The sequence below is a fragment of the Humulus lupulus genome, chromosome 2 (genome assembly GCF_963169125.1).
Source record: "Humulus lupulus chromosome 2, drHumLupu1.1, whole genome shotgun sequence".
Taxonomy (NCBI): Eukaryota; Viridiplantae; Streptophyta; class Magnoliopsida; order Rosales; family Cannabaceae; genus Humulus; species Humulus lupulus.
Genome location: NC_084794.1, coordinates 14,124,342 through 14,139,543, shown reverse-complemented (window position 1 = coordinate 14,139,543; position 15,202 = coordinate 14,124,342).

Below are 15,202 nucleotides of genomic sequence, written 5' to 3'. Positions count from 1 at the left end.
AGTGTGCACAAATACTAATTAATAATATGAAATACAAATTTGCTTAAACATACTTATATATTCAAATATGTATAATTTCCCTATTCACGATGTTTTACTACTTTTTTCTATTTTTACGGTGTCTTTTTTATGTTTTCCATTTTTATATTTTATTTTTTAAAATTTTATGTTAAAATTAACTTTCCCAATTCATTTTTACAATCTCTTTAATCTTCTCTCTGTTTTGTCACCATAACCCAAACACAGTCCAACCCTCTCTTTCTCTTCTTTTCTATTCACGAACCACCCCACTACTCGCCGACTCTGGAAAGTCCCGCAATCCACGTCGCTTGTGTTGCCAATCATCAATGTCGTCGTTGAGCTTTGCCTCTCCAAAAGCATTTTAGAGGTAATTAAGCTCTCTTCCATGGAAGTTCATAGTGTTGTAGTGAGTGATAGTGAGAAAATGTGGTGAAATAGAATTGGTTTATTGGTCTTTATATATTTATATATATATATATATGTATGAAATTAGTAATAAGGGGTCATGTTCCCATCTTCATCTTCTCTAACTACTTTCAAACCTAATTATTAGTACGTGAGATCTTAAATTGTAGAAAACTAAATATAGTGATAAGTCACTAGTTATGACTTACTTGTTAGAGCAAGCCACTATAGATGTTTTGATCCTATTATGTAGGTTTGATATTATTGGCACCAAATGTTTGTTGAATTGTCTCAATGAATATTCTTTTATGTTTGAGTTGTTTTGGGCACAATGGGATTTTTGAGCTGTTCTTGAAGTTGTGTTTGGGTTGCAAGATTGAATCGATGCATAATAATTGAGTCCAACAAGAGGCAGAAGTGAAGAGAACCTCTTGTCACTGAAAAGAAATGCACAGTATATGTTCCCAATATAACCAAGTCTCAATGATACACTTTGGAATTTGGCATGCCATCTATATATATAAACAACAATGTTAATTGAGTTATGTATTAATAATTGGAAGGTAACTGAAACATATATATTCAAAGATTAAGAATGTTTACATTTTGTCTCCTGCATTAGATTTTAATGCTATTTTTTTCTGGTCTTCTTGTTGAATTTGTTGAATTTTGCATTATATTCATTTGTGATGAGTTTGTGTGAGCTTAATACTAAGTTTGTCTTTTTGTAATATTATAATTATGTAATGTGAGTTTTGCTTATCTAATAAAATGATTATTTTGCATTGGTTAATTGTTTTCATGTTAAACATATCATTGCACATGTATGGGGTCACAACCCACAACTATGATATTCATGTTTTCCATATAATATAATCATATATAGTTCACAATTTGGTATTGAAATAAAGGTACTAATTCAAATAGGTATCACTTATTTGCTAGTTGTGGGCATAATGAAGATGATAATGTTTAGTGTTATTTTCTATTTTTTAGAATAAATATATATAACTTATTTATTTCTATGTTTTATGTTTATGATGCACCTCATCAGGTTCCAAAGGTTGCAGATTTTGCAATAAAATTTGCAGCTCATGTTTGAAAGGTTGCAGATTTTGCAACTGAGGTTACAAATGTTATAACAGAGGTTGCACCTCAAGTTCCAAAGGTTCTAAATATTTCTAAAGAGTTTGCACCTCAGGTTTCAAAGGTTGCAGATTTTGCAACAGAGGTTGAAAATGATGCCAAAGAAGCTGTACAAGTTGCAAAAATTATTCCCTATGAGTCTATTTTGGATAGTTCGCCTAACATAACATTGGAGGAGGCTATGCAAACTTTTGTTAACACTGAAAAGCAATGAAGATGACAGTAGTAGTGTTTTAGTGAATATTATTGGTTATTGGCTTTGATTTTAAGTTTTTTGTATTGAATAATTTAAGTTACTTGATAGTGTTTTTATATTTTCCTTTATTGTTGTAATGATCAATTTGTTTATTCCCAATCTAAAAACTCACATGCAACCCCATGCAACTCAATGCAACCAATGATAACTTAAAAAAACTTATATGCTGATTTCATTCTCAGGCAACTCACTGCAAGCTCAAATACAAGCCCAATGCAACTCCATGCAACCTAAAGAAACTTTCAACAAACTTATTTGTAAATTTCATCCTTGTGCAACTAATGCACAACACACTACAACCTAAAATGCAAATCCAATGCAGCTTAAAGCAACCCACTACAATCTGAAAAGAAACTCAATGCAACTTTTAAAAAAATTAATATCCTAATTTGATCCTTATGCAACTCATGCAACCTCAAATCCAAGCAAACGCAACCGACTGCAACCTCGTACAACCTTATATTCCCAATCTGAAAACTCAAATGCAACCTCATGCAACTCAATGCAACCAATGACAACTTTAAAAAAAATCGTATGCTCATTTCATTCTTATGCAACTGAAGCAACTTTAAGAAACTGATATGTTAATTTCATTCTTTTGCAACTCATGCAACCTCAAATGCAAGCCAATTCAACAAACTGCAACCCCAAATGCAAGTCAATAAACCTAATACAATCCACTGCAACCTCAAATGCAAGACCATGCATTCCTAATGCAACCCCATGTGGATGGCAACCTTCACACCATCTACAACCTAAAGCAACTTTAAAAGCAACTCATTTGCAAATTTTATCTTTATGCAAATAATGCAACTCACTACAACTTCAAATGCAACCTCATGAAACTCAATGCAACCAATGACAACTTAAAAAAACTCATATGTTAATTTCATTTTTATGCAACTCAAGAAACTCACTGCAACCTGAAATGCAAGCCCAATACAACTTCATGCAACCTAAAACAACTATATAAAAAAAACTTATTTGCAAATTTTATCCTTGTGCAACTGATGCAACCCATTTCAATCTCAAATGCAACCCACTTTAACTAAAGTAACCCACTACAATCTCAAATGCAATCTAATGCAACTTTAATAAACTAATATGCTAATTTCATCCTTATGCAACTCTTGAATCCACTGACCTCAAATGCAAGCCATTGCAACCAACTGCAACCTCAAATTCAATCCAATGCAATCTAATGGAACCCACTGCAACCTCAAATGCAAGCTCATGCGATCCCAATGTATCTTAATGCAACTCATGGCAACCTCTGCAACCTTAAAAAACTCATTTGCAAATTACATTATGGTTGGTGGTGCTTGTGGAATTTTCAAATTACTTATTTGGTAATTTGCACCAATATATAGATGAGGTCTTAATAGATTACATTATGGTTGGTGGTCCTTGTGGTTGTGGACCTAATTGTAGTCGGTGGTGAGCTTCCATATGTCGCTATTCACGCCCCATTCCCTATTGATCAAAGCTATGAAATCCTAGCTATGTGTGCATGTTATTGAAACATCTTGTTACTAAAAATCATAATAAACATATAGGAAAATCAATAGCTTCTTCTCCCTCCAAGATATTCAAAGGTAAATTGGTTTCTAGAGTATTATTTGCAACAAAGATTTATTGAGTAATGATGGATGATGACCAAGAACGTTTATAAAGAAGATGCATTATAGCTAACTTATGCTACGAGAACATGTCAAGTTGTCATGTTTCTCTAATAGGATTTCTAAACTAAAAAACCCTACAATTTGAAGAATTTTGACATGAGGCATGAGATTCTACAAGTTTAGATAAAGTAGAAATAAAGGTATGTGAATGAACCTGCTAAACTAAACAAGGACCATGAAAATTTGCAAGAGCAAGATCTTGTAGTTTAAGACAATTCTAAGGAGAAAGAGAGTTATTACTTAAAGTTAAACTAGAGATAAATACTAATATATACTACCTTACATGACAGCATATGTCAACACTAAACGAGTAAATAAAATTTCAAATTTTCCACTTGAGAATGCAAAAGCAACTCATCAAAGACCATCATCCACCACCAACAAGCTCATTATTTAATTATAGTAGTAACCAATCCAAATACAATCTGATCTAAGAATGAGTATCATAGTGTTCTTAAAGGAACTAAATATTTTAAAATTTCACATATGTGTATTAGGACTATTCTTTGGAGCAGCATCAAGTGTACTAGGATTGCAACATGTGAGAATGCTTGCTGATGAATTTGATATCCTATGCAGTTATATGGTACTTTCACTACAACTCATTAACTTTGAAATGAATTTTTTAACACAACCTCCCTTCCAACACTATTTGGTATCATAAATTTTCAAAAGTGTCTATTTGTGATCAGAGACAAAGTGCAAACAAAGAACATAATATTTATTACTAGATATCAAATATTTCATGAGAACATGCAATATCCCTAAAAAGGTAAGGACTTTGAAATTTATTAGAACAAGTTAAAGTTCATATATTTGAACAAGTTTGAGCTGAATTGTTTAGTCCCTCCCAATTCTCATAAATGCATATGCTAAAAGTAGTAGTGCCTGAATCTGCAACCAGAAAAGCCCACAATTTTGGAAAATTCCACAGAATAACTACATTCAGCATAGCAATGACCTTGAATTCCCAACTTCTTCAATTCAAAATACTCAATTTATGTTCAGTTTAGTCATAATTCTCCTTGCAAGAATAAACCCAAAAGAAAAGCCATGAAATAACTAAATAAAAATCTTCAATGACCTTCTTAGGCTAGTGCCAAGTCAACACCTTGAGCCTCCTCTCAAAGAAAACCCTCCAAAGCAATTTTACAGTGTATTTCAACCATTCCAGAGGTTTTCAAGATTGAAATGACTGGTTTCTCAAAATAGTTGCAGAAATTGATTCACGTTTGGTATTAGATCTCAGATTTTGTTGATTTTTTTTTTAAATTCCAATTTGAATTTGGTTGATATGGTGATTTATATTTGACAGAGCAATTTATTGTTGAAGATCGAAGCTCAAGTTGCTACAAATATCGGTTGTCGTCAGAGGTATTCTTTGAGAAAAGGAAGTCGTATTTTTTAATTAAAAAATTTTAGATTATAAATATATGCATTAATTATTAAATCACCGTAAAAATAAATTAAATTTTTTATATTTCTGTATTTATAAAAAAAATCCCTTATTTTTATTATTTTTTAAATATTATATAAATTTTAAATAAATAAATAATATCATAAAAATAAATAAAATTTGTTTAATATAATGTATGACATAAATGTATTAAAAAATTAGGGCAAAATATTTTTTGTAATTTTAATAAAAATGGGTTCATTTTTTTTAATATATAATAGAATGAATTATAGTTCTATATTTATAAATATTTATATCAATAATCTATATATATGACATCTAAACACAACATTAACATAAATATATATTTACGTGGATACATGACATGTATATAAATTACAATAATATTTGAAAATAAATTAGTAATAGAATAAAATAATAATAGAAAAATTCATAGTGTAGAGTAGTATACATGCATCAACTATTTTTATTTTCTAATGTAACTCGCAATGTTCTTTGGTGAATTTGATGAAGAAAAAGAGCTTCAATCACTTGATAAAAAAATAAATTATCACACAAATGTATAAGATAAAAAAAATATATACGACTTTATTATTTTTAAATAAATATGATTTAATTACTTAAATGATTATAAAATATCTTATTTTAATTAAATAATTAATTTATTTTTGTTTAAGTTTATATTTATTCTAGTTTTGACAACAAGAGATTATATATTATATATTTATAATATAATATTAATATTATACATGTATACGTTTTTGTATAAGTTGGGAGGCAGAAATGTATAAGTTTGTTGATAGTTTTTGTTAGAGAAGTTTGTTTCTAGTTGATAGTATATATTATGTTATATGTTTAATATGATATTGTTCTAATACGTGAAGTTTAAGTTTAAATTTAATTAAATTTTATTTAAGTTATCAAACATATTGTTTTATTATTTTTAAATAATTATCATGGTAAAATATCTCAAAAAAAATTTATTTTAATTTATTTAATTTGATTTAAGTTTAAATTATGTTTATAATCTATTATTAAATATGAAAATATTTTGTTATATATACAAATATTATGTTAAAGGTAAGTTATTAAAACTAAGAATTTCTGTTAATATATATATTTTTGTTAATTTGTTATTAATACCTTAGTAAAATTTTCAAAATTTTGAAAATCTCGTGATGCGTTTTACTCCCAATGTGACAAATACCCCAGCCTTGGACTTTTACCTCAAGGACTCAACTACTTGATTCAATATATCAAAGTTATTTCTATAAGATTCAAATATATATATAATCAAACTAATAATAATAATAATAATAAAATTTTAAAAGATTTTTCTTTTTAGAAAAGGGCTTTCCAATCAAATCATTTTTTTAATTTGTTATAAATTTTATAAAAAAAATATTTTTAATTTACTAAATAAATTTATTATATTAAAATTTTAGAAATTTATATCACATATAATAATAACTTAATAATGCAAAAACACCTAGAGATCTAAATGTGTAAAAGGTGTGTACATTATTATGATTCTTTCTAGCAAATAAAATTATAAGGAGTAAATATGCCAAAGGAAAATTATTAACAATTATCACTATTAAATCTTAAAATGATTTTATATAAGTATAGGTCTGTAGGTCTGTAGGTATATATGAAATTTTTTCCAGGATTTTCTAGAATCAGAATATTATATATGTGATGCATATATTTCGTGAATTCATCAACCCTAGCTATACTTATAAATGATGATTTGAGAAAGTATATTGTAAAGCAGTACTTAGAGTTAAAACATTAATTAAAAAGTTATACGTACAAAGAGTGGCAGAACTGGAAATAGACCACCCATCAGCGTTATTATGGCTCCCAGAGATGATAGTCCGGCCGACGCCGTCTCCAAGTAAAAATACGTTAGTCTTCTCTGTACCCACCTTCACGTATTCCTCGTAAACGCCGGCTTTGACATACACCAAGAAGTAACCATCAGAAGCAGCAGCAGCAGCACGGCCATTATAAGAATTATAAGGCGCAGCGTTAATGGCGTCTGTGATGTTGGTGAAGTCCCAACTCCCATCCTTGCTCACTACAACGAACTTTTTTATGGTAATTGGCCCCTGCTCGTCTCCATTATCGTCAACAATCACCTTTAATCCTTTCAAAGCCGACTCCAAAATAGCCTTCCGGTTCCCCTTGGCCGCTGCTAGCCTGAAGTTCGGCAAAGACGACCAGGCTTGTGTTGGCGGCAAAGTTGGAGTAGCAGTCATACTACTATCCCTTTTATCCTTGGGCACCCAACCTTGGGTGCAGAGAGCGAGCGAGATGCTGTGAACCTTAACGTCGTCGTTTATCATCTGCGACAGGTCGTTTTTTATTGTCTCAGCCGTAGGCGTGGATTCGAGTTCATCTAAGCAGGTGTAGAGGTTGGTCATGACCGAGCTGAGTGAGTCCTGCAGGTCGTTCGCTTCCGTAAACGGAAGGACTTCGTTGGTCCCGTTGACTATTACCACGCAGCTTTCTAACATGTTGACATTGGAAGAGGCAATCTCCCGGCAATCCTCGAGAGCTCGGGTAGCCATGGGAGCCCTAAGAGCGGAAGAACTGTGAATGTGCCTCTGAACCGACTTAAGAAATTTCTGGGACCTAGCCAAGGATGTTTGGACCGAAAATCGGCCATAGTAGTGAATATCGGCGGCGGCGGCGGAAGTGTTATTGGGGAGCGTTTCAATGCAATAAGATGGATACTGCGTCAGTTTGCAAATATCGTCTCTGGGGATGGCCGAGCAATATTGGAGAAGAAGAAGAAGAAGGAGAATGCTAATTGACGAAGACCAGAGCACGAACTTACTATTGGTACTACTGGCCATGTTACGTTATGGTGGTGTGAAGTTTGGTTATGGTTTCTATGCGTACTGAGAAAGTATAAATATATATAGCTTTTTTAATTTTAAAATGAGAAAAATTATCTTTTAAAATATCTGAAATTTGAAAGATACATTATTTCAAATTTAAAATCAATAAAAATGTTTGTTTTTGTAAGATAAGATACATCATTTAAATAAAATATATATTTACACGTATTTTAAATTTAACAAAGGGGAAAATCACAATCCTCTAGCAGCGGAAAAGGCGAACCGGAAATTATTTTTGAAATTCTTTTAACTTTTTGTTATATACTAGATATATGCATATATTTACTTAATTTTATTTATAAAATATATTAATTATTTTTATTAAATTTATATTAATGTGATATAAATTTTAAATAAATATATTATTTTAATTAAATAAATTATTTATTTTTGTTTAAGTTTATGTTTAATCTAAATTTTGAATTTGAGAGTGATAATAAGAAATTATATATTATATGATGTAATATTAAATATTATATGTCGATTATACATTTAAGTTTCTTGCTAATGTTTAAAAAAAAAATTGTTGCTAATTCACAGTAGATTATACTATATGTTTAAAATGATATTATTCTAATAAGTTAGTTTAAGTTTAGTTAAATTTTATTTAATTAATAAAACATATCATTTTATTATTTTTAAATAATTATTATTGTAAAATATCTCAAAAATATCATACTTTAATTTATTTAATTATTTATTATTTTTAAATAATTATTCTTGTAAAATATCTCAAAATATCCTATTTTATTTTTTTTAATTATTTTTTTTTAAATTTAAGTATTTATAAATTACCGTTAAATATAAAAATATTTTGTTAAAGTTAACATTAAAAAAATAAAAAACCGTTAAAACAAAAAAAATTTGTTATCTTCACACTTATTATACACAGAAGAGATATGTATCCTTATTATTCACATGTTAAATGTTTAGAACTATTTGTATTACTTTAACGTTGAACTACAATTAATTGAGAAGCCAGAGTTACCAATTAATTAATGTTCTACACAAATTAAAGAGAACTAAATAAAATAAACCAACTTGGTTAATAAATTATTAAGATAAGAATATTTAATGAGTATGAAATTATGAAGATATTTTTTTTAATAAAATAAAAAAAAATTTATAATTTAGTTTATAATTATTTTTTTTATTATCTTTGTTCATTTCAAATATTTTTATTTTAAATAATTTATAAAATGAATATATAAATAATTACAAATTCTCCTATGATTCGGTTGTAAGCTTTAGATTCTTACTTTTAATTTGCGCACAAAGACTTATCTCTTCCATATAAAAGTGTACGAAAATATTTTATTAATGGTTTGTTATTTTTGACTGAATATTCTAAAAATCTATCGGAATATATATATTTAAAATTAATTAAAATTTGATATTTATTAATTATATTAATTTAATTCAAATATCATAAAATTTTATTATTATAATAATATCTAATATAAGACTACATATATAATAATTATATTAATATAAATTTACATTTAAATATTATAAAATATCATTACTATTGTTGACGTCGTTTTTTGTAATTTAGAAATGAAGAACAATTAAACAAAATACCAAAAGAAACAAACGATAAAATATACGATTTTTACGAGGTTCAGCAGTTAAAATATGTCTAGTCCACGAGTCGGTGTAATTCACTTTATGGAATTCTCTCAAAGCTTTCTGGAAACAATTTTACAGAGTCTTCCCAATACAATTTTCTCTGTATCTACAAATGAATTGCTCCACACTATTTATAGAGTGGTTTACCGAATATTTCTCCTCACATCTCAGGGAGTTATTATACAAATCAATTAAATAAATGTAACTAAATGCGTATAGTTACTACGTACACATATAAATCTTATTATATTTGGGATTTAATAACAGATTACAACTGATCCTTTAGATATAGGGATTCTATAACTACAAATATGTTTTCACTTAGTTTGCGACCTTGATCATTCATATCACGTGTCTTCGAGACTGACCAACCATCACGAGCTCGCTACCTCAATTCGCCTCGGCTATTAACATTGTTTAGATCATCCTTTTCGAGCTCACAACTCCCCGAGCTCGAACCGTCTTGTCTGATGGTAGGAAATGAATCAGGAAATTTATACAAGTGCTAAACCATTGCCATTATAGCTTCGAGCTTAACATATAATCTCGGACACCTCCGAGACCACGTAGTTTCCGAGCTCACCAATTCCGATGTTGTCCCACTTATTGCACAACGAGACTGTTCTTGATATTTTCCTTAAAGTCGATTATGACGAACCTGGTTATTCCAAGCTTACACTTTACGAACCTGACTATCGAGATCAAAATTTCTATTCTCGAAATTCGGGTGTAACATTTTACCCCCTCAAAAGTATCAGTTCAAATCCTATGAAAAGGAAACTTTTGAACTGCTACCTCCGAAAACCGAGCCACCCGCCACACTCGAGTATGGACACGCGTCAGCCATGGATTGCGCAGTCAGAGTACTCGAGTGCTCTTTTCATCTGCCCACGTCTTTTCATATCTCAGCTTTTTTCCGCCATCGTCATATTTGCACCTCGTTCGTTAGATCAAGTACCAAGTCAAACCAAATGCCCTGATTTGTTCGACCTTTGACCTCCCTCTGGGACATATATATAGTTACTTCATCTTCATCTTCCTCACTTTTGCATTCCAATTTTCAAAGAGAAGAAAACGAACCAGAGCTCTCTTCCTCCTTTTTTTCGCATGTTCTCCAAGCCGAAGAAACAAAATAATTCCAGCACTTTCGACTCCGTGAAGTCTTTCTTGCAACCGATATTCCAGTCAACGATTTCTCTATATCAACAAGCCTCTGTGTGTAAGTTTCTGCTATTTGTTTTTCATGCATTTTTACGTACTTCTCTGTTGTATGAATGTGTTTACTAGTTTCTAGCTTTTGCTAATTATCTGATATTACACAAAGTTTTGATTCAAAATTTTTGACGTCATGGTTCTCAAACCCAGATTTAGTGCAAAAAATTCAAAAATAGGGTTTTACAGATTAAGGGTAGTGTGTCGTGTAAGCCAAGAAATAAGGATTTTGATTTAGGGATTTAACTGCACAAATCCCAAAAATATCACATTTTTTGGTAACCGTCATCTTTATCCCTGAAAATCTGGGATCCTTAAGACTGATATCCACTTCCCCACTCTCTCGTGTGAGTACACGCTCGAAGCCCGAACTTTACAATAGTTCGGGGCTCATCTTCGAACTCATCCTACCCTTTCGAGACTTCAGTCTCGATGAGGTATATTCGTGTTCTCAGACTTTCGAGCTTGGATCATCAAAACTACATTTTCTATATTTTCTTTCCTGCCGGCCCTCACCCTTTTCTTTCTTGTTAGATGTCGCAGAACTCTAAGAATCGGTGGGGGTCAGAGCTCGCAATCCCTTATTCTCCATCAACTCTCAGTCCGGAATCACCTTTCACTCGGAACCAGCATTTGATACTCGAGCATCAATAAAGGTGTGAGCAAGAAGACATTCGAGATCACTTTCAACGCCAGATTGATGAGGTCGAGGAGAAAAAGAGGAAAATACTCCGGGTCGCAATCTACCCAGATCCGGACGCCGAGATCAGTCCTGTCTCGCTCGATCCTAAACTCAAAGTCACCATTGCATTCAAACTGGTGTCTTGTCGTTCTCGCTGATGGAAGATTCTTCAAACCGCCCTTCCACCTCACAAGCTGCTTCCATTCCTGCCTCAAGAGAGGAATTCTTCGAGGTTGAGCATTATTGGAGCTCAGTCACATCCACAGGCCAGATATCTGATCTGCTAGCCTATCATGGCTTGAGGCTTTCGGGCACTCTGATGTGTCGGCCTACAACTTTGAGCGAGCGAAGCTGCTTCGCACCAGGAGATGGCAATCCCAACAATAAAATTAAGCTCGCTGCCGAGACTATTATAGACCCAGCCTGGTATCTGGATTCAGGTGCTACAAGTCATTGCACTTCTGATGCATCTACTTTTACTCAGCAAACTCCTTATTTTGGCTCTGAGCATGTCCATATGGGTGATGGTGCGGGCCTACCTATTCAAAATGTTGGTAAGTGCATCTTTCAAACTCCTTTTTCCTCCAAAAATCTCACTCTAAACCGAATACTTCATGTACCTTTCATAACAAAAAATCTCATAAGTGTCTCCCAATTTGCTTTAGATAATAATACATACTTTGAGTTCTATCCTAACCATTGTCTTGTGAAAGACCAGGGCCACCAAGCAAATTCTGATGGAAGGACATCTTAGCCATGGCCTTTATGTCATTCCTCCCTCCTTGATAACTCTACAAAATAGAGTTTTTTTACCACATTTTTTATGCTAATTGTTGCTTAGTCTTTGAGTTTTTAAGTGATTTATTAAGTTTTTAAGTAATTTTTAATTTATTAGTCTTATTGTAATTTTTTTAGATTTTTATATGTTTTTATAGATATTTTATTATAATATGTTGTAGTTTAATTATTTAAAATTAATATTGTTAAGTTATGAGTAAAAAGATGCAATTTTGAGCTTAAATATTTAAGTAAATTAAGTTTTAATTAATGTTTTCATGGAACTTATATTGTATATTTTATTATTGAAAATATTTAGTTTTAATTTACTTTATGTTATTTTTGTAGAGAATTTGTTGCATTTTTTGCTCTTGAAAAGAAAGAATAATTAAGGAAAAGAAATGGCATTTTCAAGGAAAGAAAGGAAAAAATTGGCAATAGTAATGCACCCAGCCAGCTCGCACGAAGCCCAGCCCGCCTTTGCTTTGCCTCAGCTGCCTTTCACCCAGCTGTACACCACCTGGGCCCGCTTCTGCCCAGCAGCCCAGCCCTTCGGCCCACCACGCCAACTGCTACTCCCAGGCCCATATCGCAGCCAACCTTCCTCAGCTGCCAGCATGCCAGCCACCACAGGCCCAAGCACCAAAAGCTCATACCTGCCTTCACCCAACCGAAGCCTCCAACTTCTCTCCACACGGCCCAGCCCGAAGCAGCCACACCCAGCCGCCTAGGCCAACCATACCTGCAGCCTTGCAGTCAGCCCAGCACAAATGTGTACAATTCTTCTTGAGCCCAACAAATGCCTAAATGTCCTTTTGTCCCCTATATCCAAAAATGCTAACTTTTTACCCAAACTTTTCTACACATTTTACCCAAAAATTATCATTACACCCTAAAATTTACCCATATTTTCTATATTAATTTAATTAATTTAAATTGATTATTTTAATACTCTCATTTTGGCTATAAATAGGGAATTTTCAAGACCATTTGGGGGAGTGCTTATTTTAGGAGGTTTTACACTTAAATTTCTACACTTTCAAGACCCTCCATTATCTTCATCTTTTTCTTCTTTTTGGTCATTTTTCTATAAGTTTTTAGAGGAAAAATTTGGGGGTTCCTCCTCCAAATTTTCCGATTTATGTTTGTAATTTTTAGGTTTGTAATTTCTATTCTAGTTATGAGTTTCTAATCTTTTTGAGATTATTAAGGTGATGATGAAACAACACGTAACTAGATAGTATTTATGTTGTATGTTGATTTCTCATTTTGTGCAATAAAGTTTATGAATTTTCTTCTTCAAATATTTTCTTTCATCTTAAATATCTTGTATTTTTTATTGTTAGAACATATTTACACTTTGTTCTTCATTAGTGCAAAATCATAATATTTTTTTATTAAGGTGTGTCATTAAATTGTGCACATCAAATGCTTAGAACAAAAATATTATGTTTTGCCTTATATTCATTGATTTATTTGTTATTTCATTAGATTGATTTACATTAAATACTTTGAAATTATAATTTTAAAAGTGAAGATTAATCCTACAATTCCATGATAATTTGTGCTTAAAAAGAATATCTAAATTGAATAGGTGATAGTTTGATTAATTTCTACTATTAAAACTTGGGAATCAATATACTTATAGATATTATTGAACTTATATTTTGTGGATTCTATTATCTTAATAATATTTCTCTTACAACTTGTTTACAATTCCTATCTTATTTATTTTCTTGCTTTAATATATTTATTATTATCTTTGGATACAAAAACCTCATCAATTTTTGGAGCTAGGATAGAATTTATTAATTTTGATTTAAAATAATTTTCTTTTTTATTTTAGACAACTCCTTTGGGTTTGTCATCCTTGCTTACATGATCACTATTCTATATGAACGATTCGTGCGCTTGCGATATAAATATTTAAAACATATTCGTTTTTTGTTTATCAAGTTTTTGGCGCCGTTGCCGGAGAGTTGCAAGAAAATAAACGAAATTTATCTCAAGGTTAGTAAATTCTTCTACTAGTTATTTTAATTTTTGCACTTAAAAAAAAGAAAAAAACTATATATACAAAAATGTAAAAAAATATATATTTATATAAAACAAAAAAAAAGATAAAAAGAAAATTTGGGGCGGTTCTACCACCCATAAAAAAAACCTACTTATATAGTTATATATTTTTTTTAGTTGACGACACTTGTGCCTCCTATCAATCTATCTTTTTAATTTTTATAGTTGATGGCACTTGTGCCTCCTAATTTTGTTATAATTTAGTTGTAATTTTTATTCCTTGTATTTCTTTGTTAGTTGACGGCACTTGTACCTCCTAACATTTGTTGTAACTTTCTTTATTTATCTTGTGGTAGTTTTTATTTTTTATTTTTGCAAGTTACTAGTTGATGGAAATTTTGCCTCCTAGTCTTTTATCTTATGTTTTAGTTGATGGCACTTGTGCCTCCTAATTTTTACCCTATTTTTGTTATGGTTGATGGCATGTTATGCCTCCCTACTCTTGCCTAAATTTGGATAGTCTTATTTAATTTTGCTTTATTTTTCTCTATCCTTTATCATATTATTGTGTAATTGTGAAAAAAAAGGAGAAACCTAAATCTTGTCCTTTCACCATAAGCAATTTTTGCTTAAAGGAAATTTGAACAAAATTCCCAATCTGCCTCTACTAATTAACCTCGGGGAGTTGTTAGTAGTGTGCGAGTAAGTGGAATCAAATAGGCCCTGGGACAAGTGAACCATAAAAATTATTTCGTTGTGAAATCTCTAAAAACAATTCTAAGTATGCTCTGTGGTTGCAGTTTTTATTGATCTTCCACATCAAAAAATTGCTTGTTTGAGATTATCTCTGTTGCTTTGTGAAAATTGTATGCATCATTGGGAACGTAACTCTAAAAATCGATTAGTAAAAAAGCGTTTATCTTTGTTTGAAATTGAAAGTGTTAGTAAAAATTCGAGCATCATGGAACCAATTGCTAATCATGTTGATGAAAATGTTGTGTCTGAAAAAACTTTGCTTGAATATTTTGCACCTATTTCATCTAATGCTCCTTC